This window comes from Pseudophryne corroboree (genome assembly GCF_028390025.1).
Source record: "Pseudophryne corroboree isolate aPseCor3 chromosome 3 unlocalized genomic scaffold, aPseCor3.hap2 SUPER_3_unloc_16, whole genome shotgun sequence".
Taxonomy (NCBI): domain Eukaryota; kingdom Metazoa; phylum Chordata; class Amphibia; order Anura; family Myobatrachidae; genus Pseudophryne; species Pseudophryne corroboree.
The window spans coordinates 2,004,162-2,032,139 of NW_026967504.1; the positions used below are offsets into that span (position 1 = coordinate 2,004,162).

The 27,978-nt window shown below is 47.1% G+C and overlaps 1 protein-coding gene across 1 annotated transcript in view; it reads left to right on the top strand.

Annotated features, from left to right (window-relative positions):
* Positions 1 to 569: 569 nt before the first annotated feature.
* The window catches only part of LOC134983489 (zinc finger protein OZF-like), a 32,017-nt gene continuing 4,608 nt past the window's right edge, over positions 570 to 27,978 (top strand). Inside the window, exon 1 of the mRNA XM_063949159.1 lies at positions 570 to 665. The gene's annotated coding sequence lies outside the window, so the exon portion shown is untranslated. The remainder of the gene's footprint in view (positions 666 to 27,978) is intronic.

The following is a 27,978-nucleotide window of genomic DNA, read 5'->3' on the forward strand; positions in this document are numbered from 1 at the left end:
AGGCAGAAGATATAGAGGAAGAAGAAGAGACGTATGTGACTGATATAAAGGCAGAAGATATAGAGGGAGAAGAAGAGACACATGTGACTGATATAAAGGCAGAAGATATAGAGGGAGAAGAAGAGACGTATGTGACTGATATAAAGGCAGAAGATATAGAGGGAGAAGAAGAGACGTATGTGACTGATATAAAGGCAGAAGATATAGAGGGAGAAGAAGAGACGTATGTGACTGATATGAAGGCAGAAGATATAGAGGGAGAAGAAGAGACGTATGTGACTGATATGAAGGAAGATATAGAGGAAGAAGAAGAGATGTATGTGACTGATATAAAGGCAGAAGATATAGAGGGAGAAGAAGAGACATATGTGACTGATATAAAGGCAGAAGATATAGAGGGAGAAGAAGAGACGTATGTGACTGATATAAAGGCAGAAGATATAGAGGGAGAAGAAGAGATGTATGTGACTGATATAAAGGCAGAAGATATAGAGGGAGAAGAAGAGATGTATGTGACTGATATAAAGGCAGAAGATATAGAGGTAGAAGAAGAGACGTATATGTGACTGATATAAAGGCAGAAGATATAGAGGGAGAAGAAGAGACATATGTGAGTGGTGATCAGCAGTGTAAGGAGGAGGAGATCCCTACAGATATCAGCACAGGTGAGTAATAAACACTTATTACAGAAGTCACATATTCTCATTGTTCAGTCACTACAGCAATCTCTTATCCTACACCCTCCTCTGCCATCAGCCCTGTTCTCAGTTGGGTGTTTATAACAGAAGTTTATCCATGACAAATATCACATGGAGAGTTATTACGCACTTTACTATAATGTTATTCAAAATAACAAGCAGAAGTTAATAATAATAATAAAGGATTATGTATAGTAGTGGATGCAGAGGTGCACAGGTAACGGTGTAACACACGTGTAGAGAAATATATATGAGAAGACAATCTCTTATAATAATGGCTATATGACACTCATTTCGTATGTGAATTGCAGCTTCTTAGTCAGTGATCACATGAGACAATATAGTTAGTGGAGAGGAACAGAGCGCTGTGACCAGACGCTTCCTAAGGCCGCGCGTCCTACTGTCACGGAATGGGTTTAGGTCACACGGGACCTGACCAATTAGAGGATTCACGCTTACAATCGCCTGTTACTGACTCCACACACTGGACAGTGGGCGGGTACAATGCTGCCACCACCAGACTCCTGGTTCCCGTGGCTCGGTTCTGCTCCGTATACGTTGACACGCTGTCTTACCACACCTGTGTGGCGATGATTGATCCCCTCTGGTCACCTGACCAGGGTTCTGCATGGTAAATGTTTGAAGGCAGCTTGGAGATGCCAGGGTTACCCTGGACAGCAGACCGGGCTACGTTTGGCATCCTGGGGTAAGCCCTCCATGTCTTTTCCATCCAATCAGGATGATAAATAAATTACACTGTAAAAGGAGATAACTGCATGAATCAGTTTCCTCCTTCCTGTCACACAGACAAAGGGGGGAATTCAGACCTGAGCGCTACGCAGCGAGTTTTGCCGCCCTGCGATCAGAAAGTCGCCACCTACAGGGGGAAGGTATTTTCGCTGTGCAAGTTAAAGGGTTCTAAAATATTCACTGCTCTATAGAGCTAGTGCAAATAGTCACAGATCTGTGAGCGTTGCTCAGTAACTAATACCATACTGTGGGCCTAATTCAGACCTGATCGCAGCAGCAAAATTGTTCTCTAATGGGCAAGACTATGTGCACTGCCGGTGGGGTAAATCTAACATGTGCAGAGAGAGAGGTTTGGGTGGGTTATATTGTTTCTGTGCAGTGTACATGGTTTTGCCCATTAGAAAACTATTTTGCTGCTGCGATCAGGTCTGAATTAGGACTTGTGTGTAGTAATTCCCTAGTAGCATTGTATGGTAAAGGCAAGGGTCACAAAGAGGCTGAGGCACCTCTGTTAATTTCATGCAAGTCCTGTTCTGCAGGTGTGTCACATCAGGACATTATACAGGATGGGTTTTGTGCAGCTTGTTATAGTCCACCTACCTCAGTTTCTCCTTCAGTCTCTGGGCAGGAACCCCCATGGGCTTCCTTTTTCTCAGTTACTGGGTCATATAACTGACCACCTGGCTACTGCTGCAGTTATTCCCCCTGTGGGAGTTCCTCAGCAGGTATATACTGCTATATCAGTCCCCAATGTCTCCGGCTATGCCAGTCACAGCCATTAATCCCCTTCGTTGGACGTGCTCTCTACCTCAGTACAGAGCCTGATGCAAACCTATGTGGCCTTCCAGCAGATGTTACTGAATGACAGGCCTTTACCCTCTAGGGCCACTAGGCGTACTGTCTCATCCTCTCATCTGCACAAATTACATATTCAGAGGCATCATCTGGTGAAGAAGAAGAGGCAGATTTCTCTCTCAAATGGTTCCCCTCAGAAGGGTAGGAGGTTCACTCGCCCTGGATGTGGCTGCACTGAGTACTGGTCAAATCCATCCTGAAAGTGGAGGATGATGAGCCTGCTCCTGAACCGAAAAACTTGCACCGTTTTAGGCTCCAAGGAGGAGTTTCCTCAGCCTGAACACCTTATGGAACTCAGGCGTGATGCTTGGAATACTCCGGGAAAGAAGTTTCCGCTGCCTAAGCAATGAACTTCTTTCCACACTGTTCCAGCTACTGACTGTACAAAGTGAGAGATTCCCCCACCGGTGGATTCTCATTGCGCACGTTTGGTGAAATCACCCACCTTGCCTATTCCTTCAACGTCTTCCTTAAAGAAAACTGTGGATAGCAGAATGGCCTCCAAAGCGTCGGCTACCTCTGTCCTTGCTAGACGCATCTCCTCACTCTGCTTATGGAAAGAGGATATGGATTCTAAGAAGGCATTGGGATTCTTACCCTTCATGGGGGATATCTTATATGGAGTGGAATTGGATAAAATAATGGCTACACTAGCGGCTGCCAAGACGGCTTTCCTGCCCTTGGCTCCTACGCCAAGGGCTCGGACATCCACTTTTCGTGCCTTTTGCCCACAAGGGAAAGCCAGACCTTCCTTAGACAAAAAAGTCTACTGAGACTACAAACCTAGGTCCAAGCAGGCCACCAGCCAAATGTGATGACAGGCTTGTAGCATGACAGGGTGGGCCTCCTCCTGGGGGACCCCAGGGTGGTAGGCCAACTTCTTTAGTTTGTGCACGCCTGGTGCCTAACTACAACAGACGCCTGAGTGCAAGAAGTGGTCTCTCATGGGTACGCTGGCTACTTCAAGAGACGACCCCCTCAACAGTTCTTTTGTACAGGCCTCCCTTCAGACCCCAGCAAGGTTTTGGCCCTACAAAAGGTTATTCAATCCCTCCTGCAATCAGGAGTGAAGATACCAGTCCCTTGCTCTCAATATGGGACCGGGTTCTATTCAACACTATTCCTGATGCAGAAACCGAATGGATCTCATCGACCTATGGTAAACCTTAGTCTCTCAAATTTGTCAGAGTACCCAAGCTCCATATGGAAACACTATGCTCCATTGTTCTAGCAATGGAGCCGGGGGATTTCATGGTGACTAGACATTTAGGATGTTTACTTGCAAGTTCCTATAGTACCTACCCACCAAAAATTCCTATGGTTTGCTATTATTCACCAAAATTACCAATTTCAGGCATTGCCTTTTTGGACTCTCCACTGCGCCCAGGGTCTTCACGAAAATTATGGCGGTTATGGCAGCACATATACGTTGTCAGGGAGTCAGAATTCTTCCTTATCTGGATGACCTGGAGGTACTAAACAACTGTCTCCAGCTGACTCTTTCCTTTCTACAACAAATATGGCTCATCAACTGGAATAAGTCATCCCTCACGCCTTCACAGTGTATGATACATCAGAGAGCACTTTTGTAATCTTGAGTCCAGAGGCTCTTCCTGACCACTTTTTCCGAGGGGTCTTTGGAAATTCAAACAAGAAGGAGGTACCATCAAAGTGGTAGTCCCGACAAGGCCCATATGTCATTGGTTCTTCGATCTACAGAACCTATCCATAGACGCTCCCTTTCCACTTCCCCAGCTACCAGACTTGTTGTCTGAGGGTCCCTGTCTACCTCCAGACCTAGCTCATCTAAATTTGATGGCGTGGCTCTTGAGTCATCCATCCTAAGAGCAAAAGGATTCTCAGTCGGTTGTCCAGACCATGCTTAAAGCGAGAAAGCTGGAATCTGCACGTATCTATTATCGAGTGTGGCATATATACCTTCAGTGGTGCGCTACAATGTGCTATAACCAACAGTTTTATAGAGTATCTAGGATTCTCACCTTCCTCCAAGCTGGACTTCGCTTAACAACGTTGAAAGTGCACATCTCTGCGCTTTCCATCTGGTTCCAACAGTAAATTACTTCACTACCGGATGTTCGTACTTTTCTCCAAGGTGTACTCCATGTTCAACCTCCATATGTAACTCAGGTAGTGCCATGGGATTTATCAGTGGTCCTCAAAGCTTTTCAGAAGCCTCCGTTTGAACCTCTGGAATAAGTGGATCTACAGTGGTTAACGAAAACAAAAGCCGTATTCCTGCTAGCTTTTGCTTCCGCAGGGTATCAGATTTGGGAGTGCTGTCCTCTCGCTCCCCCTTTCTTATTTTTCATAGGGACAGGGTTGTTCTACGTACTAGGCCCAATTTCCTTCCTAAGGTAATGTCCCAGTCACATATTAATGAGGTAATTGTGGTAGTGGCCTTCCTCTCTCCAAACTTTTGACTGGGGAGCCCTCCCTTGATGTGGTCATTGCTCTAAGGAGTTATGTGGATCGTTCCAGTTCCCTTTGGAAATCAGACTCCCTCTTTGTCCTTTGTGGCCTCAACAAGAGGGGGTGACCAGCAGACAAACAGACTCTGGCCAGATGGATTTGTAGGACTATATCAGAAGTGTACAGTCAGGCTGACCTTCCTGTACCCGCTACAGTTTCAGCTTATTCTATTCACTCTGTGGGTCCCTTGTGGGCAGCACACCGTGGCATGTCTGCAGGACAATTGTGCAAGGTGGGTACATGGTCTTCTATCCTTTCTTAGGTTGTATGCCTTTGATACATTCACTTCCCAAGATGCTTCATTTGGAATTGATGGATTCTTTTATCCACTCAAGAGCATCCCTTCCCTTAAATAACTGCTTTGGGATATCCCCATGGTAATCCCTGTGGAGCCATATGGAACCCAAAGAAGAAAATGAGAGTTATGGTAAAACTTTCTATGACCGGAAGGTCCCGTATGACAGCCCTCTCCGCTTTGTGTCCCGTCCCCAGTCACAGAATGGAGTTTTAGGTCACACGGGACCTGGCCACATAGGGGATTCCCACTTATCGTCAGTAGCCGCCTGTTACTGACTCCACCCACTGCGCAGTGGGCCGATACTATGCTGCCACCACCAGACTCATCATAGCCATGGTGTCTGGAACCACGGTTCTGCTCTGTATGCGTCAACACACTGTCTTACCACACCTGTGTGGTGTTGACGAATCCTCACTAGTCACTTGACTAGGCCTCTAACCGGTAGCTGGCTGGAAGCAGAGATGAAGACACTGGGTGCTCCCAGGACAGCCGCAAAATGGAGCTAGGTTTGGCTTAGCTCTGCAGGTCACAAGATGAAGCAGTCATCTTGAGCCAGATGTTTATTTACTCAAATAGCCTTCAAAAAGACTTCCCTATTGCTAGGGGCAACAGCAATACAGCAAGATGTTACAGCAGAAAGTAGTTGTTATAATAGAGCTCACAGGCCTCCTCGTTTTATACAGTGAAACCACACTGCATCTCAGGAGTAGCCCCCCCCCCCGAGTCCTTTCCATCCAATCAGGATATCTTACAAAATATTAATAAATTACATTTTAAAAGGATATAAGTACATGAAGCAATTTCCTCCTTCCTGTCACACACACAGTTTGGTGTCCTTTAAAGTCCAGTCCTTACCACCAGGGAGTTTACAATTCGCCTATGATACATTTATCACATAGCTTCAAGATACGGTTTGTATTTGATTTCCCAAACAAATGTTCCTCATCCTTCCTGCATATACCATTCAGGATTCGTATATCAATCAAACCAGCTACATAAATAAATACAGGTTCCAAACCCATACCAATCCATACCACTTTACATATTCACACAGTCTCAGCATTTACCTGCCGGGCACTGTCCAACATCAAAAAGGTTTTTCTGCTGCGGGGTACACTGGGCTCCACAAGGATAGACATTGGGGTGTAGAGTAGGATCTTGATCCGAAGCACCAACAGGCTCAAAAGCTTTGACCTTCTTCCCATGATGCATAGCGCCGCCTCCTATATCACCCCGCCTCCATGCACAGGAGCTCAGTTTGTAGTTGGTGCAGCTCTAGAAAAAGCTTTTTCTGAGGAAAAAAGAAGACTACAAGGGCTGCAGCAGAGGCACAGATTGTGCTGGATGTCAGTAGACATTGCCTGCTGCAGCTCCATCTCTCCCCCAGCGGCGCTGTACACTCCCGAGCCCTGGTGGCCGGGTACCTACAGCGGAGGCTCCAGTTTTCTTCACGTTAGACACACACGGCTGGGGCTCTCCGGGATCGCGTGGCCGCGCTTCGGGAGGTGGTAAGTGGGTCCCGCTTGCGGGACCCGGTCTTTATCGCGATCTGGCGCAGTCAGTGGGAGTCGGGCCGCGCGCGCTGGCGGTGGACACTGTGGCAGTACAGGCGATCCCACTAGATCACCAGGGCATGGGCGCAGGTCAGGTTTTCTCTCTAAACCAATTCTTATATCGCCCACAGTACCCAGTGGTTTTGCCAGCAGGGGGATAGAGCTTAGACCTGAAGCCCCTCCCCCAGCCCCAGGGCGCCATTTCCAGCAAGTGTTCCCGCCCTGGAGCTGCATATCTGTCTCTCCCTCACTCCCTGGCAGTGTCTGTGGCGCCATTATCCCTCAGCTCACTGTTCCTGGGACTGCTTGGGCAAATCCTCCTATGTGAAGCCGCCTTGTTTTCAGCGCTGTGACTTTACATGACACTTAAGTATTCTACCTGCCTTTTTAGTCAGTGTTAGTAAGAAAGTGTGCATTTAGTCAGGGTTTTATAGTACAATTACCCTGTGATATACATCCAGTTCTTACTGTGTACTGTTATATCTATTGTTATATAGCTGTGTAAGCTAGTCCAGTGCAGTATTATTGTCAGTCATAACCTCTGCATTGTACAGACTGTGACTATCTGTGTGTGCATTTGATAGCTGAGTGGTGTCCATTTTGTGTCTTTCACTCAACCTGCTATCCCTATATTCTATAACCTGAGGGGGCTTGGTGCGTCAGGTGTTATCTAATATAGGATTTTCACAAAGATATACTGTATTACATATTTTCTCTGTGATTTAGTCACCATATCTCTCCTTTATCTCTGCTGGTGCTGACTACACTGCGCAGGGGTTTGGGTTTAGAGGTATAGTGCTGCTGATAATTGTACTGTGTTACCTGATACTGCAAGTTATATCATGTCTGCTTCTGAGGGTAACGGTTCTGGGGCTGAACACACTGCTGGTGTTGCTGAAGCCACAGGGCCATATCAGGAGAATATAGCAGCTGTGGGCTCTGGTTCTGGGGGCTCCTTGCCCCCCAGTGGGACTGTGGCAACGGAGGCACATACTGACCCACCGTGGGCCGCTTTTTCCACGCCTCTGCATATGCTAGTTCATAAACTAACTCCCCCTAGGGGACCCCCAATGCTGGTACAACCGTATGTGGTCCCTGCAGCTAACCCGCCGTGGGCGGACGATTTATCTGCTCATTTAAAGAAGTTGAACCAGTCCTTGACTACTAAAAAGTCTGACCAACGCTCGCCTAAGTCCAAGAGGTCCTCTAAGCGAGCGCTTATCTCCTCACAATCCACTGCTGTCACTGACACCTCGTCTGATGAAGACGGCACATATACTGACCCCTCAGGTTCTGACTCAGATATGGCTGATGGGGAGGGTAGTTCACATGTGGATGTTCCTGATCTTTTGGAGGCTATTAAGTTAATTCTGCAGATTACGGATGATCCCGAGCCATCCGTCCCTCCTAAGAAACCAGATAGGTTCAAGCGTCAGAAAGTGGTTAAACAAGTTTTACCTCACTCTGATCACCTAGTGGATATACGTCAGGAACCCTAGGAAAACCCGGGTACGAAGTTTGTGCCTCAAAAGAAGCACTGGCTCGCTATCCCCTCGCGCCAGAGCTGTCTAAAAATTGGGAAACACCTCCTTCAGTGGACTCACATGTGGCTAGGATGGGGGTTTCCTCAGCTCTACCTGTCACTACCGTCACGTCTCTAAAAGAGCCTACGGATAAACGTGTGGAGGGTTGTCTAAAAGCAATTTACACCCTCACGGATGCTGCACAAAGGCCCACTATTGCAGTTACATGGGCTGCAGAGGCTATTGAAGCATGTGCCTTGGAGTTAGAAGCTGAAATCTCTTCTGACCATGCTAGACAATGTTATATATTGTCACAGCTTCTTGATATATTAAAGAGGCGGCTTCTGATGCTGGTGTTCTGGCAGCCATGGCTTCTACTACGTCAGTCCTGGCTCGCCGACTATTGTGGCTGAGATCCTGGTCTGTGGATCTGGATTCTAGAAAAACCCTGGAGGTACTCCCTTTCAAGGGAGATATTCTGTTTGGGGAGGACTTAAATAAGATAGTGGCTGACTTGGCTGCTACCAAAACTGCCTGTCTGCCTAATACCGCTCCTTCTGTGTCGAAGGCTAAAGGTACGTCCTTTCGCCCCTTTCGTCCTTCAGGTAAAGCAAAAGGTCAGGCGTAGCATAAGCAGGCCCGCACTTCCAAACCTGGTAAGCCGAGGCCCAAAAGAGCCTGGGCTGCCCGTCAGCCAGTCACCAAGACCGATAAGCCTGCCGCATGACGGGGCGGGCCTCCCCTTGGGGATCCCAGGGTGGGGGGCCGGCTTCTGGGGTATACCCAGGAATGGTTGAAGACCACTTCAGATGCCTGGGTACGGGAAGTCGTCACTCGGGGTTACACCATAGCCTTCAAATACCGACCCCCTCATCGATTTTTCCAGACAGACGTCCGTTTGGACCAGACAAAGGCAAAAACTCTACACTTGGTGGTACAGACCCTCCTGGATACAGGAGTCGTAGTATAGGTGCCTCTTGCTCAGAGGGGCCGGGGGTACTATTCTCTGCTGTTTCTAGTCCCGAAACAGAATGGGTCCTCCCGGCCCATTCTCAACCTCAAGGCATTGAACAGGTTTGTGAAGGTTTCCAATTTCCGTATGGAAACCCTTCACTCTATAGTTCTGGCCTTGGAACCTGGGGACTACATGGTCTCCCTGGACATACAGGATGCTTACCTGCATATTCCTATAGCAGTGTCACATCAACAATACCTGAGGTTCGCTATTGACAACCTCCATACCAGTTTCGGGCGTTACCTTTTGGTTTAACAACGGCTCCGCGAGTCTTCACCAAAGTCATGGCGGTGATGACGGTGGTACTCCGCCGTCAAGGGGTCAGGATACTGCCGTATCTGGACGACTTGTTAATCCCGGTCAAATTCCCCAGATCTTCTCCTACGTCATCTGGATATGCCGGTCCGGTTTCTACAAGCCCACGGGTGGCTCATCAACTGGAAGAAATCCTCCCTGGTCCCTGCTCAGAGCATGATGCACCTGGGAGCGTTATTGGACAGTCACAACCAGAGGTTTTTCTTGTCTCAGGAGAAAGTCCTGAAGCTTCAGGATAGGATTTGTTGCTTCCTTTCTCGTCCGAAAGTGTCGATACATTCGGCAAGGCGGGTGCTGAACCTAATGGTATCCGCATTTGACATGGTGGAGTATGCTCAATTCCATTCTCGCCCCAACCAGAGGCTGATTCTAGCCAAGTGGGACGGCCTGCCTCACCAGATCAGATCTCAAATGATCTTATTGACTCTGGAGGTCCGTCTGTCGCTACACTGGTGGCTCCGGGACCTACAATTGTGCAGGGGTCGTCCCTTCTGGATATCCAACTGGGTCCTGTTGACGACAGATGCCAGTCTAAGAGGTTGGAGCATGGTGCTGGAGCAACACTCCCTTCAGGGTCGGTGGACCAAGGAGGAATCTCTCCTCTCGATCAACATTCTGGAATTGCAGGTGGTCTTCAATGCGTTGAACCTGGCCCAGCATTTAATTCAGAACCATCCTGTTCAAGTACAGTCGGACAATGCCACCACGGTGGCTTACAGAAATCATCAAGGCGGCACTCAAAGCCGTTTGGCAATGAAGGAAGTCTCACGGATTCTACGTTGGGCGGAACCCCATTTACCGGCCATATCGGCAATCTTCATTCCGGGAGTCCTGAATTGGGAAGTGGACTTTCTCAGTCGTCAGGACGTGCATGCCGGCGAGTGGGGTCTCCATCCAGAAGTGTTTCAACTCCTCGTGGAAAAGTGGGGTCTTCCAGACGTGGATCTGATGGCGTCTCAACACTATCACAAGGTTCCGGTCTTCGGAGCAAGGACATGGGATCCTCAAGCAGCATTCCTGGATGCGCCTGCGGTGCCGTGGAGGTTTCGGCTGCCATATGTGTTCCCTCCGGTGTCACTCCTGCCCAGGGTAATTCGGAAGTTCAAGCAAGAAAAAGGAAATCTGCTTCTCATAGCTCAGACGTGGCCCAGACAGCACTGGTTCTCAGACCTTCAGGGTCTATCGTCAGAGCGTCCTATTCTACTTCCACAACGCCCAGACCTCCTTGTTCAGGGCCCCTGTGTCTACCAGGACCTAGCCCGGCTGTCTTTGACGGCGTGGCTCTTGAAGCTTCCGTCTTGAGGGCTAAGGGTTTTTCTGAAGAGGTCATTAAAACTATGTTGCGGGCCCGGAAACCAGCTTCTGCTCGGATTTACCATAGGGTCTGGCATTCCTACTTTGGTTCGCATCTAACAATTATGACGCTTCCAAGTTTAGTACAGCCAAGCTTTTGGCTTTTTTTGCAGCAAGGCCTAGAGTTTTGGCCTGCGTCTGGCCTCCCTAAAGGTTCATATTTCTGCCTTGTCGGTGTGGTTTCAGAGAAAAATTGTGACTTTGCCTGATGTTCATACTTTCACTCAGGGTGTGTTGTGTATGCAACCTTCCTATGTCCCGCCTGTGGCTCCTTGGGACTTGTCAGTGGTTTTGGAGGCGTTGCAGGAGCCTCCATTTGAACCTCTTGGTTCAGCTGACCTTAAGTGGCTTTCCCTTAAGGTGGTGTTCTTGCTGGATATTGCCTCTGCTAGAAGAGTGTCGGATTTGGTTGCCTTGTCTTGTAGTTCCCCATATCTGATTTTTCACCGTGACAGGACGGTTCTTAGGATTCGTCCCGGATATTTACCTAAGGTGGTTTCTTCGTTCCACCTTAATCAGGAGATTGAAGTTCCGGCCTTTGTGTCTCCTGATTTGTCTCCCAAAGAGCGGTCTTTGGATGTGGTACGGGCTCTCCGTATCTATGTAAAGAGAACTGCTTCTGTTAGGAAATCTGATTCTCTCTTTATTCTGTTTGTATTTCACAAATGGGGCTGGCCTGCTCACAAGCAGACTTTGGCCAGATGGATTAGAATGGTGATTGCACATGCTTATGTGAGGGCTGGTCTGTCAGCTCCTGCTCACATTACTGCCCATTCTACTCGGTCTGTTGGACCTTCTTGGGCGGCCCGCCGTGGTGCGACCCTTGTACAATTGTGCATGGTGGCTACGTGGTCCTTAGTGAACATGTTCATTAGGTTCTATGCCTTCGATACCACCGCTTTCTAGGATGCTTCCTTTGGACGCCGGGTTCTTGTGCCCGCTACTGTGAGTCCCCTCCCATTTAGGACATCCCCAATGTCTATCCTTGTGGAGCCCAGTGTACCACGCATCAGAAAACGAGTTTTATGGTAAGAACTCACCTTTGTTAAAACTCTTTCTGCGAGGTACACTGGGCTCCACAAGGCGCCCACCCTGACGCACTGAGCTTCTTTGGGTTGGTATGGCATTAGCCGCTGACACTTCTCCTGTCGGGAGAGTGTGTTTGTTGCAATTGGCAGTTGTCGTCTCTTTTACTTGCTACTACATTGGGCTGGTAACAAAACTGAGCTCCTGTGCACGGGGGCGGGGTGATATAGGAGGCGGCGCTATGCATTTTGGGAAGAAGGTCAAAGCTTTTGAGCCTGTTGGTGCTTCAGATCAAGATCCTACTCTACACCCCAATGTCTATCCTTGTGGAGCCCAGTGTACCTCTCAGAAAGAGTTTTAACAAAGGTAAGTTCTTACCATAAAACTCGTTTTTCATTCACAAGATCTGCTAGGAGAGGGCAATTATCAGCCCATTTCCTGGTCACAGAAGGTAGGGGATCATTATTCAGTCCTACATAGTAAGTGCATTTTTCCCTTTAAAATACATGTGACCACATCTTACATATAAATACATGTAAACATGCAATCCTACAGCTGTGCACAGAGCACTACATATGACATGGTAAAACACATCATTAAACATATTTTTAAGCAGTCCGCGCCCGCCGCCCTAAGTACATTTCAAATATGGTGCCTAGCACCAGTTGTCCTTAAAATGGCGCTGGGCACTTAAGGTTTAACCCCTTATGTGCCGTGGCCGCCATTAACCATGTGGCCCCCAGGATCTCCGGCCACACTTACCTTTTGTTAATTCTTTCTTCGAGGTCGATAGGGTCCACAGGTTGCCCACCCTGACACACCTGGATTCTGTGGGCGACTCTTCGTAGTCACCGGTTCCCTACTCTTATCAGAAAGTGTGTGTTCTTGTGTGTGCCATAATCTCCCTTCTCTCCTGTCCTGCTCCTGCCTTGGGCTTGTTGGCAAAACTGAGCATGCCTGAGTATGGAGGTGTGGTATAGGGGGGAAGGACCAATGCTTCTTGAGATACCAGAAACGTAACTGCTTGTTGCCCAGGTCCTTCACCACCTGCATCCCCCATGGTAATCCCTGTGGACCCTATGGACCTCAAAGAGAGTAAACAAAGGTAAGTATTACCATAACTCTCCTTTTTCTGTAGCTTACTTGTTGGTTCTCTGCCACATGAAGGCAAACCGAGAACTGAGCTCACTACCGGAGATCACCGGTCCGATCTTTGTATCAGTCCTGGATGTCGCCAATGGTATTCTGCGCATGCATGCACAATGCACCATGGGAGGTCGCTGGCTTCAGGGGACTATACCGTAGATAGGACCCAGAACCGCTTCATAGTTCCCAATTTCTAAAGCAGAGTAATGGGACCTGTATGTAACATCTGTATACATTAAAGGATGAAGAAATACAAAATTGGTCCGTAAGGTATTGGCATTGCTAGTATAGAGACCTCATAGGTAGAGATTTGCTTCATAATTCATGAGGAAACCAATGATTATGGGGATTCTGTACGGATGTCCTGGAGAAGGTATCCAGACCATCCCTGTGTACAGAGTGGTGATCATGTAAAGAGGGAAAGAATTCCTGTTGGCGGTTTATTTGAGCACCTTGTATTTTCAGGTCTACAGCATCAGCTAGAGTGGCTATTGGAAGGGCCTGGCTATAGGCCTCTGGGCTAGGGGAAGGGCCTGGCTATAGGCCTCTGGGCTAGGGGAAGGGACTGGCTATAGGCCTCTGGGCTAGGGGAAGGGCCTGGCTATAGGCCTCTGGGCTAGGGGAAGGGACTGGCTATAGGCCTCTGGACTAGGGGAAGGGCCTGGCTATAGGCCCCATGGCTAGGGAAATTAACTGGATATAGGCCCCTGGGCTAGGGGAATGGCCTGGCTATAGGCCTCTGGGCTAGGGGAAGGGCGTGGCTATAGGCCTCTGGGCTAGGGGAAGGGACTGGCTATAGGCCTCTGGGCTAGGGGAAGGGACTGGCTATAGGCCTCTGGGCTAGGGGAAGGGCCTGGCTATAGGCCCCTGGGCTAGGGAAATTAACTGGATATAGGCCCCTGGGCTAGGGGAATGGCCTGGCTATAGGCCTCTGGGCTAGGGGAAGGGCCTGGCTATAGGCCCTTGGGCTAGGGGAAGGGCCTGGCTATAGGCCTCTGGGCTAGGGGAAGGGCCTGGCTATAGGCCCTTGGGCTAGGGGAAGGGCCTGGCTATAGGCGTCTGGGCTAGGGGAAGGGCCTGGCTATAGGCACCTGGGCTAGGGAAACAACCTGGATATAGGCACCTGGGCAGCAGATGCTTGGTCAAATAAAATACCTGGCGAATACCCGTTTATAGGGGCCCTGTCTTCTGGAGACAAATTAGGTGATACTAATCTTCTCTGGCAAAAGTGACGGTGTAATTATTCTCATTCTCCATCACGTCAGCATTCTAAATACTTAAGAAACTATAGGTCAGTAAGACAATATAGTACGAACTATAGGTCAGTAAGACAATACAGAAGGAAGCTATAGGTCAGTAAGACAATACAGTAAGAAACTATAGGTGAGTAAGAAAATACAGTAAGCAACTATATGTCAGTAAGACAATACAGTAAGCAACTATAGGTCAGTAAGACAATACAGTAGGAAATTATAGGTCAGTAAGACAATATAGTTGGAACTATAGGTCAGTAAGACAATACAGAAGGAAACTATAGGTTAGTAAGACAATACAGTAAGCAACTATATGTCAGTAAGACAATACAGTATGCAACTATAGGTCAGTAAGACTACAGTAGGAAACTATAGGTCAGTAAGACGATACAGTAAGCAACTATAGGTCAGTAAGACAATACAGTAGGAAACAATCTAATAAACCCAATATTTGGAAATAAATGAGAGCGCAATTGCAATTAAAAATATAGTAAATACTTTAATACATGCACAACATATATTAGACAAAATTAAAAACAAAGTTATTCTAAAAGGTTATTCTAAAAAGTCAAATTGATTATTGGTGCTTGACACCCCCCCAGAGGGTTCCACAACCTGTAACCGATCCGGTAATTGCCTGTAAATCAATCACTGTCTCAAATGTTGGTAGCTTTTTCTACTATGTTTGAATAGAGTTCCACAGAATGATGGTTTTTTAGAAGTAAATCTGATGCTCACCGCTGCTGGAGTTCAATAGCAATAAACTTCCCAATATCTGGTGCAGCGGAGGGAGAAGGAGCATCCACCTCTCTGGATCCAAATGCCGTATGAAGAGAGGAAAGAGTGGCTGTCACAGTGTCCCTGTCAGCCCGTGCTCCGTACTCCACAATTATCTACAACAATCTGTGAGCGATGCATGTATTAAAGTATTTACTATATTTTTAATTGCAATTGCGCTCTCATTTATTTCCAAATATTGTCTTTAATTAGGTGATAATCCAAATCACCTGTTGGGAGCAGCAACTACAATTATTTATTTACAAGTGTTCAATTAGACTTAAGGGAAACTTGCGCCTGATAAACAAGTGTTATTGTTTATTATTGTTTTTTATAATCTAATAAACCCTTTCACATGAGTTCTAACACTGCACAACTGCATAGTACGGCGACAATTGCATGAGAAAATTAAACATTTGCACTAAAACCTTTGGCGAATTATCACTTTTTGCGGATAATTGGATAGTGTTAGGATCTCCTGTTCTGTGCTGCCACGTCACCATGGCAACCGGGAGGCAAGTGTTAGCGAAGTAACCTGAGCGCAGCTGATACTCCGGTCCGGGTTTTTACTGTGTAGTGGTTACAGGCTCCGTGCACGGCAGGGAATCCGGCGCTGGTTTTGTGCTGACTGTGAGGTCTGAGTGGGGTGTGGACAGCATCTGCTATATAAACCATCCTCTCAGGCTAGGCAAATGCTGCTGAATCTTTGTTTGTTAGTCAGTTCCAGAGAGTTCGCTAGTACTGTGTGACTTTGTATTTACTTGTTGCTTACTGCGAATAGGCCTTGGGATTCGGTACTTCATTCTGCCAATCCGGACCTAGCAGTAAGACTGGAGTCAGTTGTTTTACCTGCTGGGGTTCTTTTGCTATTCTGTGAACCCAGCAGGTTTGCGGCTGTACTCTCAGACCTGCCTGCTTAATCCTCCCTCACTGTGCAGGGCGTCCAGGTGTCAGTTTAGTGGCAGTAAGCTGAACCTGTGCCCTGCAAGTGGGGGTTAGGATTGTGGATACTCTCCTTGTGTCTATATTTCTATCTCTGACCAAGGAGTTTATTCCCACACCCGTTGGTAACCCTTTGGGGTTTTTTCTGTTGCTCTTAGCAACATCATTTCGGGTGGTCCACATGTTAAATCACTACATCTCGCTTCATTGTTCGCTCTATTCCATCTGAGCATTCCTGACACTAGGGAGACACCCAGTTCCTGAGCCTTTGGGCTTCTCCATTCACTTTGTGTTTATTAGTTATTCCATCACCTCATGTGTATGTTATGTTATACTGTCTGTGAGTTCGTTTGCTTCGCATCCCTCTCTGTTCATACACCGGTATACTCCTGTTAGCACTGGTGTGCGTAACATATTCAGCAGCCCTACTCCTGTTGAAATTTTGTGAGCATACCCCTCAAAATACTTTGCAACAGGTGGTCGATCAGGTGCAGGTCCTGACTCGACAATTTAATGAGATGTCCATTAAAATGAACACCCCGGACTTCCGGTCCTGCAGCAGCGCGGCTCTCTCTCCCTGCCAGACGCGGACTCTTGGTGAGGTGGCAGTCTCCCCTCCAGTCTCCTCTCTATACCCTTCTCCCCCTGACAATATAAGCTGCTGCAGTTAGTGGGGATTGCAGGGATCTGTGCAATTGGGGAGCCCTATACACCCCACAGTTAAAGGGGAGGGCTGGAGGAGATCAACTGGCACACTAACATTACAGACCTACTAAGCCTCACTTCCCTCCATCCCCAGCTGGTCAAATCCTTCCACCGAGCTGGCCAACTTCCAGATTACACTGCGGAGAAAAGGGAATATAACATCACTATTGATTCTCAGAAGCGGTGCTGTTTCTCCAGTCTGCTGCCACAAAGTGAATTACATCCACTACCCCCCTCTTGTCGCCACGTATGTGAGAGGTGAGAACGACTAATCCATTACTTACTGATTACTCTTTCGTGGGCGTGGTCATACGGCGATGCCGCTGGCCGGATTGCCATTATAATTGATATATTACACCACTGAGTATATTTGCCACGCTCTCTAAATCAACCTGCTCGCCCTCCTGCATAGATTGGCGACATCAAATTTATACCCGGTTGACACAATTACATCCCGTTGACAACTTGGCGAACTGCGCCCATCCTCAGTTTGCCTGTAGTCGACACATTTCGCAGCGTTATGTGAACTTGCACCACCAGCAGTTGTGATGTAGAATTCTGCACTCTTGCATGACCAAAGGCATACCATCCCACCTATCCGACCCTCAGGAGCTCATAATTACTACTATGGACAAATTTTTAAGTTCTTCTGCACCAAAACCACAAAGAAATAGAAGTGGAAATAAACGCAGGGAGCCGAGCCCCGTCTCTCCGCCGCTGTCTTTCAACCCTGTCGGTTTCAACCACGAAGTTGAATCATCATCTACCATGGCCCCAAAAGCTCCCCCCCGCCCCTCCTTCCTATTTGGAAATAGTGAAAGCAATCAAGGAAACCGTGGAACCGTTAATACAAGCACAGGCGGACAAATTTATGACTGCGGTATCAGACCTTAAATCAGAGCTTGGGTCTATGACTCGCAGAATCTCCGTGAATGAGAATAGGATTGGAGCCAATTTCAAAGAAATCGAAGATCTCAAGGAACAGGTCGTATCTTTAACATCTTCACACCAACATATGATGATGAAGATAGACGACCTGGAAAATCGCTCGAGTCGTAACAATCTGAGAATTGTGGGCCTTAAAGAGTCACTGAAAGGCCCTGATCTCCTAAAGTTTTTACTCTCCGACCTCCTAGGCATCCCGGAAGACCTGTCTTCGATGGAGATTGAGCGAGCTCATAGACTGGGTCCGCCACGCGACTCTAACCAAACCAGACCCCGCCCGGTTATCTTTAAATGCTTAAACTTTAAACATAAAGAACTGATGTGGTCTGCGGCACGAAGCCGGGGCCCACTTCACTGGGATGGACAACGGCTGTTTCTCTTCCAGGATTATTCCGCAGAAGTCTCTAGAGCCAGAAGAGAAATGTCTCCATTATGCTCTCACCTAGTGAAAAGCGGTATACGATTTGCCCTACTTTATCCTGCGCGGCTGCGCATTTTCACCCCGCAAGGTCCGAAAGATTTCACTTCAGTGGACTCAGCTAAGGAATTTATGACGGAGCTGGAAGGATCCATGCGGTCACCCTCAGCCTCACACTCGTCTCCTCCAAGCAGAGACGACGATAACAGTTGAACTTGATTTCAGGTCTTAGTTCAAATTATTCGGTAGATCGATATAGTTGATGTTTCTCTTCTATTGCGGGGTGGATTTGATTTGATTTAACTGCTACCGGGTTAATTTAGTTATCACTCCATTCTCTTTATATAAGGGTCATAAAGATGTTTCTAAAGTTCATTCTAGGTATTGCCTGTTGGTTATGCTGTTATTCTCTTTTTTTTTTATTGATGTTCTACATTGCAGCGAGCCCATGCAGACAGTATATACTGATGTATACTGGTGGGAACGCTCCCATATGTTGTTCTTGTCTTAACCTCTATGTTTACTTTCTTCTCTACTTTCTGACTATTTCTTTTTTCTTCTCTGCTCCTCCTTCCCTGAAGATGCTTAGCTGGTGGGGGTGGGAACAGTCTGTGTCCATGATATTCTGGATTACTTATATAAGGAGGCTTATTGTCTCAGGACCTGATAAGGCCCTTATGTGTTCTCCTACTGGTGGTATAAATGTCACAACTTAACATAATATCGTGGAATGTCAGGGGTATTAATTCTCCTATTAAACGGAGACGTATCCTTACCTACTTAAATAAAATAAAAGCGGATGTCTCTATGCTTCAGGAGACACATCTGACCCCCGCTGAACACGCTAAACTCACCATGTTTAGACAAGAAGTCGTAGCTTTTTCTTCATTCACCTCTAAGGCGAGAGGGGTTGCGATCCTCATTCGTAAGGGGGTGGCCTTTGACGTACACCATCAGATTATTGACTCTCTGGGTAGATACATTGTCCTAGATATAACTTTGGAGGGCACCAGACTGACCTTGTGCAACGTTTATGCCCCAGCTGTCTATGATAAATCATTCTATCTAGATATAACAAATATTCTACGCCCATATTCGCATACCTCCCTTATTATTGGAGGAGATATGAATATGGTGTCCTCTCTGGTCTTGGACAAGAAGAGTGCCTCGTCTCAGAGGACCCGACTTCCCAAGATCAACCTAAGTTACATGTCTGCACAACTGGGACTGATTGATATATGGCGTCTTCATAATCCCGTAGAATTGGAATATACTTACTACTCTTCAACCCATAATTCCTTTTCACGTATTGATTATTTTTTCATTTCCACTGATCTGTCCACCAGGATCATTGAGGCAACTATCAAGCCCATATCCATCTCAGACCATGCCCCTATATCGATAGTACTACAGGGTAGACTCACTTTAGGTACTAATTCCCATTGGAGATTCCCTGCTAAGATGGCGGCTTCTCCAGACTTTAAAACTATGCTGACGACATCCTGGGAATCTTACGCACTTAATAACTCAACCCACGCGTCTGATCCTGCATTGATTTGGCAGACAGCCAAAGCTGTCTTACGAGGAGACATAATAGCATACATGGCGAAATATAGACGAGAACAAGACGCCGCATACAGGACGGCACAGTCCGAACTCACTTCCTCATTTCAAAAGTTTAAATCCTCACCCACGCTATCTAACAAACAGAAATATAGAGACGCTAAGACTCAATTTGATCACACTCTGACACAAATGGATAATAAATTCCTTATTGCAGGGAAATATAAATTTTTTCAATATGGAGATAAGCCTAGCCGAATGCTTTCCAATCTGCTTAAATCTGATAAGGGGCCCCAACATGTAACTGCTCTGAAAGACCCATCCTCTGGTATACAATCTGAAGGAAAGGCGATCACAGATATTTTTCACTCCTTTTATACCGATCTCTACTCACACAGTGACATTGAACAACCTACTAAAAACTCCTTTTGGGAAAAAATACAACTGCCTCAGATCTCCCCAGATCAGTCAGACTCTCTCATGGCCCCTGTCACTGTCACTGAAGTGACAGAGGCTATTAAAAACCTTAAACCACTGAAAACCCCGGGCCCAGATGGTTTATCCGGAGAATTCTTTAAATTGCTCTCTCCTAAAATAGTGGACTCTCTAACGGCCTTTTTTAATTCTATTTTTTCCAACCTTACTATCCCACAGTATTTCAACTCGGCCTTGCTTCGAGTTATACCCAAACCTGGTAGAGACCCGTTACTCCCGTCCTCTTATCGCCCTATCTCCTTGCTTAATGTAGACTACAAACTGTTTACTAAACTGTTGGCAGATCGCCTAAAATTTATCCTGCCTGAAATGATTCATGAAGACCAAACCGGTTTTATCTCAGGCAGACATTCTGTAACCAATATCCGTAAGGTTCTGACAGTTATACAGTCCCTGAGCGAGGTGGAGACGGGTGATCCCAACTTCCTATTGTCTTTAGACGCCGAAAAGGCGTTTGATCTGGCGTGGGACCATCTGTTTGAGACACTCCAACGCTTCGGATTTCCTGACAGATTTATAGCCGTTATACGCACTATCTATCATAATGCATCTACACAAATTTTCACAAACAGATATCTATCACGGCCCCTAATGATCCATAGGGGGACTAGACAGCGATGCCCCTTATCCCCTCTGCTTTTTGTGGCTGCATTGGAACCACTGGCCATAGCACTGAGACAATTACCAACCTTTTCGGGGATCTCGGTAGGAGAAAGAGAAGTTAAACTTGGATTATTTGCAGATGATATGATTTTATTTGTTTCCAACCCCCGTACTTCGATACCAGCTATTTTCGACACCATACACTGTTTTAGTACCTTTGCTGGCTACCGTATAAACACACATAAATCTGAATTACTCCCACTGACTAACATAAAAGACCCCCACATCTATACTGATTTTGCTTCTCAATTTACGCTGACCCCTACTAAACTAAAATACTTGGGTATTTATATCCCTTCAGAACTCTCCCGGCTGTATACATTCAATTACACTCCCATTATCCAACAAATCAAAACACGACTAGAAACCTGGAAAGATCTTAAACTTTCTCTACTAGGCAGAATAGTCGTGATAAAATCCGTTATATTCCCTAAACTGGCATATTTGCTCCAAATGCTCCCTGTCACGATTACTAAACAAGACTCCCTACTCTGCTCGCAAATATTTTCAAAATTTATATGGAAAAACGCTAAGCCTCGCATGCCCAAAGCCCGAACTTATATTAACAAACGTAAAGGTGGTCTGAGTATGCCCAATGTGACGATGTTTGCTAGAGCAGCACTATTTAAATTTGCCTCAGACTGGCTGCTCCGATCAGCTCTATCTACGAACCTGGAATTGGAAGAAGCATTGTTTTTCCCTTACTCCCCAGCAGCGTTGCTTCACACACCACTCTCCAAAATACCCCAAAAACTAAAGACTAATATTCTGTTTTGGGACACTTATAGGGCCTGGATCTCCATTCATAAATTGTTCCATACTAACCCCTTTGAGTCACCGTATATTCCCTTATGGGGCAACCCTAATTTCCCCTCCTCCTTAGACAATCGACACTTTTACACGTGGAAAGGTAAAGGAATTTGTTCTATCAGGGATGTCTTTGATCCTGGTGGCCAGATGCTCTCCTTTCAGCAACTACGTGACAGATTTTCTTTGCCCCACACTAATTTCTTTATGTATCTCCAAGCGCGCCACTACATTACCTCCCTAGGTGACCCCCTGGGTAAAAAGGCCTCTCCTCGAACAATACTCGATACTCTCACGTTTTGTAGACATAACCCATTCAAAATTCGCTATCTATATAGTGACCTGATTGAGGTGTCAGCCCCCTCTTGGTCCCCTCTCTCTGCTTCATGGCGGCGGGAACTCCCGGAGGCATCCGCGATGGACGAGATGTCTAAGAACACTGAACTGGTCCTCAAAGCTCTAAAATCCGCCACACTGCAGGAAATACATTTAAGAACTTTAAACAGGATGTATATAGCCCCCTCTCAAAGACAACACTTCCGCCCCGGTGAGACGGGCAGTTGCCCTAAATGTGGAGAGAGTGGAGCATCCCTCACGCACAATTTTTGGTTATGTAGGAAAATCAAACGGTTCTGGCGTAAGTTTCTCCAATATCTATCCCGTTTACTTAAATTACCCCTTCCAGAAGAGGTGGGCCCGTTGCTGTTCGCGGACTCCTCATCCTGGTTGTCGCAGTTTGACCTTGCCTCTATGATCCCGCTACTGACTGTGATGGTCACGGTGGCGAGACAGGTGATACTGAGACACTGGATATATAAAACTGCTCCATCAATGGGAGAATGGGAATCTGCCTTACTAGATATACTGTTTTGTGAGAGGCGAATGGCCACTTTTCAAATTGAAAATGGAGTGAAGCTTTTCCACAAAAAATGGGGAACCTATATAGAGACTTTACCCCTAGACAGGCGTGAATGTATCTGGAAGGTATTCCGCGACACTACATGGTATTGGACTAGTCGGATAGTGGGAACCATTACTTGACCACAGGTGGGATGAAAGATGAATTTAAATGAGATGCCTAGTTTACAGCGTAGACACTCCTCATTAGGGATTAACATGGTATAATATTCACTCCAAACCCATGAGCTACTCTCCTTGCCCAGAATAAGGATTTGACCCCCCCCCCCGGCAACGAACGCTAACCATTTATGGTACCTCGGTACTAATGCTTTCTCTTTGCTCTCTAACATATCCTTTTCTCCTTTATTTCCTTTCTTTTTTCTTTCTTCCTTTCTCTTTCCTATCCCTACTTTCCCTCAACTGATGTGATATTTAACTCATTTGTTTGGTATGTTTCTTATTATTGGAGGAGGGGGTGCACGCGTGTTAAACGCCCTCCCACCCCCCCCCCACCCCCCTCCTGGTACTACTACTACCATTATTACTAGACAGCTGAGTTTGCATTATTTGATGTGAATTGCATCTATTTTTCTTCTCTTACAAAGAAAAACAAAAAACTGTACAGCCTTCAATCCTCTGTATTTTATTCATACTGGAATTTGACTGTATGTCACTGCTGAATAACCTTGTACTTTAAAATCTGACAATGTATGTTGTGACTTTATGGCTGTCTAATAAAGAAATATATAAAAAAAAAAAAAAATGAACACCCCGCAGGCGGAGCTCCCACAGCAACAGCGGCAAGTTCAGGGGTTAAGGAGCCGAAAGTAAATTTCCCGGATTGTTTTTCTGGAGATCGCTCGCAGTTCTTCTGTTGCAAGGAGAGCTGTAAGCTATATTTCAGGCTTAGGCCGCAGTCTTCTGGGTCGGAGATTCAGCGGGTGGGCATGGTGATTTCCTTGCTACAAGGAGACCCACAGGTCTGGGCATATGGGTTGCAGCCTGACTGTCCGTCACTTAAAAGTGTTGATGCTTTTTGTACGGCACTGGGCATTTTGTATGATGACCCTGACAAGATGGCTTCAGCCGAGGCTCAGATTACGGTCCTTAAGCAAGGGCGACGGCCAGCTGAGGTTTATAGTACGGAGTTTCGGAGGTTGGCTCATGATACCCAGTGGAATGACCCAGCCCTGAGAAACCAGTACCGAAGGGGCCTTTCTGACCAGATAAAGGACCAACTGGTACAATATCCCTCGCCTGATAGCTTGGATCAGCTCATGCAGTTATCCATCCGGGTGGATAGACGGCTGAGAGAGCATAGGCTTGAAAGGGAGACGTCAGTTTCCTTTTTTCCCAAGGGAACCTCAGACTCTGAGGAATATTCCGAGGAGCCTATGCAGATTGGGGCGTGAGAAGACGCGGAGGAGACAGCAGGGTTTGTGTTTGTACTGTGGGAATAAAGGTCATGTTGTAGTATCATGCCCAGAAAAGCCGGAAAACTTCAGGGCCTGAGGGTGATGGGAAATATCCTGTCAGGCCAGAAGTCAGAATTTCCCAAAAAGACTTTTCTCATTCCGGTGACTTTGGAGATCCTCGGTCAAACTGTCAAGACTGAGGCCTTTGTTGACAGTGGGGCTGATGGGGTTTTCATGGACCGTCAATTCGCCCTGGAACACTCTGTTCCCTCAGTACCTTTGGCATCAGAGATTGAGATCTGTGGGTTAAACGGGGAACCATTATCCCAGGGTAAAATTACCTCCTGCACCAGCCAAATTCCTTTGTTTATTGGAGCCACACACTCTGAAAAATTGTCTTTCTATGTGACTGTCTGTTCTTTTGCTCCATTGGTTTTGGGGTTACCCTGGTTAAGGGCCCATAACCCTCAATTTGACTGGGTCTCTGGGGAGATTCTTAGTTGGGGTAGTGATTGTTTCAGGAGTTGCTCGAGCCTTCCAGTCAGGCTCTCGCATCTAAGATTGCCAGGATGTTATGCAGATTTTGCGGATGTGTTCTCCAAAAAAGTTGCGGAGGTACTACCTCCCCATCGCCCCTATGACTGTGCCATTGCTTTATTGCCGGATGCTAAGCTTCCCAAGAGCAGGTTGTACTCCCTGTCACGTCCTGAGACTCAGGCTATGGCAGAGTAATTTCAGGAGAACCTGACTAAGGGATTTATCAGACCCTCACAGTCCCCAGTTGGGTCGGGGTTCTTCTTTGTGTGTAAAAAGGACGGTTCATTGCGACCCTGCATCGACTTCAGGGAATTGAACCGTATTACGATTAAAAACTCGTACCCACTGCCTCTCATTTCGGTTTTGTTTGACCAGCTTCGTACTGCCACCATTTTTTCTAAGATTGACCTATGCGGTGCTTACAATCTAATCCGAATAAGAGAGGGGGATGAATGGAAGACTGCCTTTAATACCCACTCAGGGCATTATGAATATTTGGTGATGCCTTTTGGGCTCTCTAATGCCCCGGCAGTCTTCCAGGAATTCATGAACGATGTGCTCAGGGAATATTTGGATAGATTCTTAGTTGCTTATCTAGATGACATCCTAATCTTCTCCCATTCCCTGGAGGAACATTGGAAGCATGTACGCTTAGTCCTCCAGAAACTCAGAGACCACCAGCTTGGGGCGAAGCTGGAGAAGTGCGAATTTGAAGTCCAGCAAATCGCATTTCTAGGGTATATTATCTCCTCAGAAGGTTTCCAAATGGAGGGTTCTAAGGTATAGGCAGTCCTGGATTGGGTCAGCCCACTAGTTTGAAGGCGCTTCAGCGTTTTCTGGGCTTTGCGAATTTTTATAGACGGTTTATCGCTGGATTTTCGTCTATACTGGCCCCCTTGGTGGCACTCACTAAGAAAGGGGCGTATGTTGCTCACTGGTCTTGTGAGGCCAAAGCGGCCTTTGCCCGTCTCAAAATGGCATTTCTCTCGGCCAAGGTGCTGCGACACCCAGATCCAGAGCGTCCTTTTGTGGTGGAAGTGGATGCCTCTGAGATAGGTATTGGGGCAGTGCTCTCTCAGATGGGGGTGTCTGATAATCACCTTCATCCCTGTGCTTACTTTTCCCGTAAATTTTCGTCTGCCGAGATGAATTATGATGTGGGTAACCGGGAATTGTTGGCTATAAAGGATGCACTCGGGGAGTGGAGACACTGACTTGAGGGGGCTAAGTTTATGGTCTCAATTCTCACCGACCATAAGAATCTGGCATATTTAGAGTCAGCGAAGCGGCTCAATGCCAGGCAGGCACGATGGGCTTTGTTTTTTGGTTGCTTTAATTTTTTTATAACATATCGCCCTGGGTCAAAAAACATCAAGGCTGATGCGCTCTCGCAGAGTTTTGCTCCAGTCCAAGAGACCACCGAGGAGCCATTGCCCATTGTGTCTCCATCATGTATTAAAGTGGGTATTACCCAGGACCTCTTGTCATTAGTCCTTAGAGCACAGGAGCAGGCTCCTCCAGACCTTCCGGTAGGTCTCTTGTTTGTGCCTCCTAGGTTAAGACAGCGAGTGTTCCTGGAATTCCATGCCAAGAGGTCGGCAGGGCATCCGGGTATTGCCAGAACTCGGGAGTTGCTGTCTAGGGCGGTGTGGTGGCCCTCGGTGGCTAGGGATGTGGATCAGTGGGTTCGGGCATGTGACGTTTGTGCCCGAAATAAAACTCCTAGAGGGGTTCCTGTCGGCCCATTACATCCACTCTCTATTCCATCTAAGCCATGGACCCACATTTCCATGGATTTTGTGGTGGACTTGCCCAAATCCTCGGGGATGACAGCCATTTGGGTTGTTGCTGACAGGTTTTCGAAGATGGCGCATTTCGTTCTACTGGTTGGGTTGCCATCGGCCAGACGCCTGTCTGAGTTATTTATGCAGCATGTTGTGCGCCTCCACGGGTTGCTACTTGATGTGGTCTCTGACCGTGGATCCCAGTTTGTGGCCAAATTCTGGAGGGCATTTTGTTCTGATCTCCAGATTTCTGTGAGCTTGTCGTCAGGCTACCATCCACCGTCTAATGGGCAGACTGAGAGGGTGAACCAGTCCTTGGAGCAGTTCCTCAGATGTTATGTCTCCAAGTGTCATACTGACTGGGTTGCTCATCTGTCCATGGCGGAGTTTGCCTATAACAACGCGGCTCACTCTGCTACAGGGATCTCTCCCTTCCTTTGTGTGTGGGCATCATCCTAAGGCCAATTCTTTTGACCCCCTGGATTCCACGCCTGGTGGTTCCTCTGTGGTTTCGGCCCTTAGGGTTATTTGGAGGAAAGTGAAGAAAGCCCTTGTGTCTGTGTCATTAGTGACCAAAAGGGTTTTTTGATAAGCGGAGAAGACCCTGGAGCTTCAAATTAGGAGACTTCGTCTGGTTGTCCACCAAGAATTTGAAGTTAAGACAGCCATCTCGTAAGTTAGGCCCCCGGTTCATCGGCCCTTATAAGATCACCAGGGTTATCAATCCGGTGGCATTTCAGTTAGATCTGCCCCGTTCATTGGGTATCAATAAAACATTTCATTGTTCCCTTTTAAAACTGGCGGTTAGTAATCCTTCTTCCAGTGGAAGACCTTCTCCTCTTCTGATACGGGGTCAGAGGGAGTTTGTGGTTGAAAGGGTTCTTGACTCCAAGATGGTTCGGGGTCGGCTGTCATTTTTGGTGCACTGGAAGGGGTATGGCCCGGAGGAGTGGTCGTGGGTGCGCAGTTGTGATCTTCATGCCCCCAGACTGATACGCTCTTTCTTCTCGCAGTTCCCGATAAACCTGGTGGTAGGTGTTCTTTGACCCCTCGTCAGAGGGGGGGTACTGTTAGGATCTCCTGCTCTGTGCTGCCACGTCGCCATGGCAACCGGGAGGCAAGTGTTAGCGAAGTAACCTGAGCGCACCTGATACTCTGGTCCGGGTTTTTACTGTGTAGTGGTTACAGGCTCTGTGCACGGCAGGGAATCCGGCGCTGGTTTTGTGCTCACAGTCTGTGAGGTCTCAGTGGGGCGTGGACAGCACCTGCTATATAAACCATCCTCTCAGGCTAGGCAAATGCTGCTGAATCTTTGTTTGTTAGTCAGTTCCAGAGAGTTACCTAGTACTGTGTGACTTTGTATTTACTTGTTGCTTACTGCGAATAGGCCTTGGGATTCGGTACTTCATTCTGCCAATCCGGACCTAACAGTAAGACTGGAGTCAGTTGTTTAACCTGCTGGGGTTTTCTTGCTATTCTGTGAACCTAGCAGGTTTGCGGCTGTACTCTCAGACCTGCTTGCTTAATCCTCCCTCACTGTGCAGGGCGTCCAGGTGTCAGCTTAGTGGCAGTAAGCTGAACCTGTGCCCTGCAAGTGGGGGTTAGGATTGTGGATACTCTCATTGTGTCTATATTTCTATCTCTGACCAAGGAGTTTATTCCCACACCCGTTGGTAACCCTTTGGGGTTTTTTCTGTTGCTCTTAGCAACATCATTTCGGGTGCTCCACATGTTAAATCACTACATCTCGCT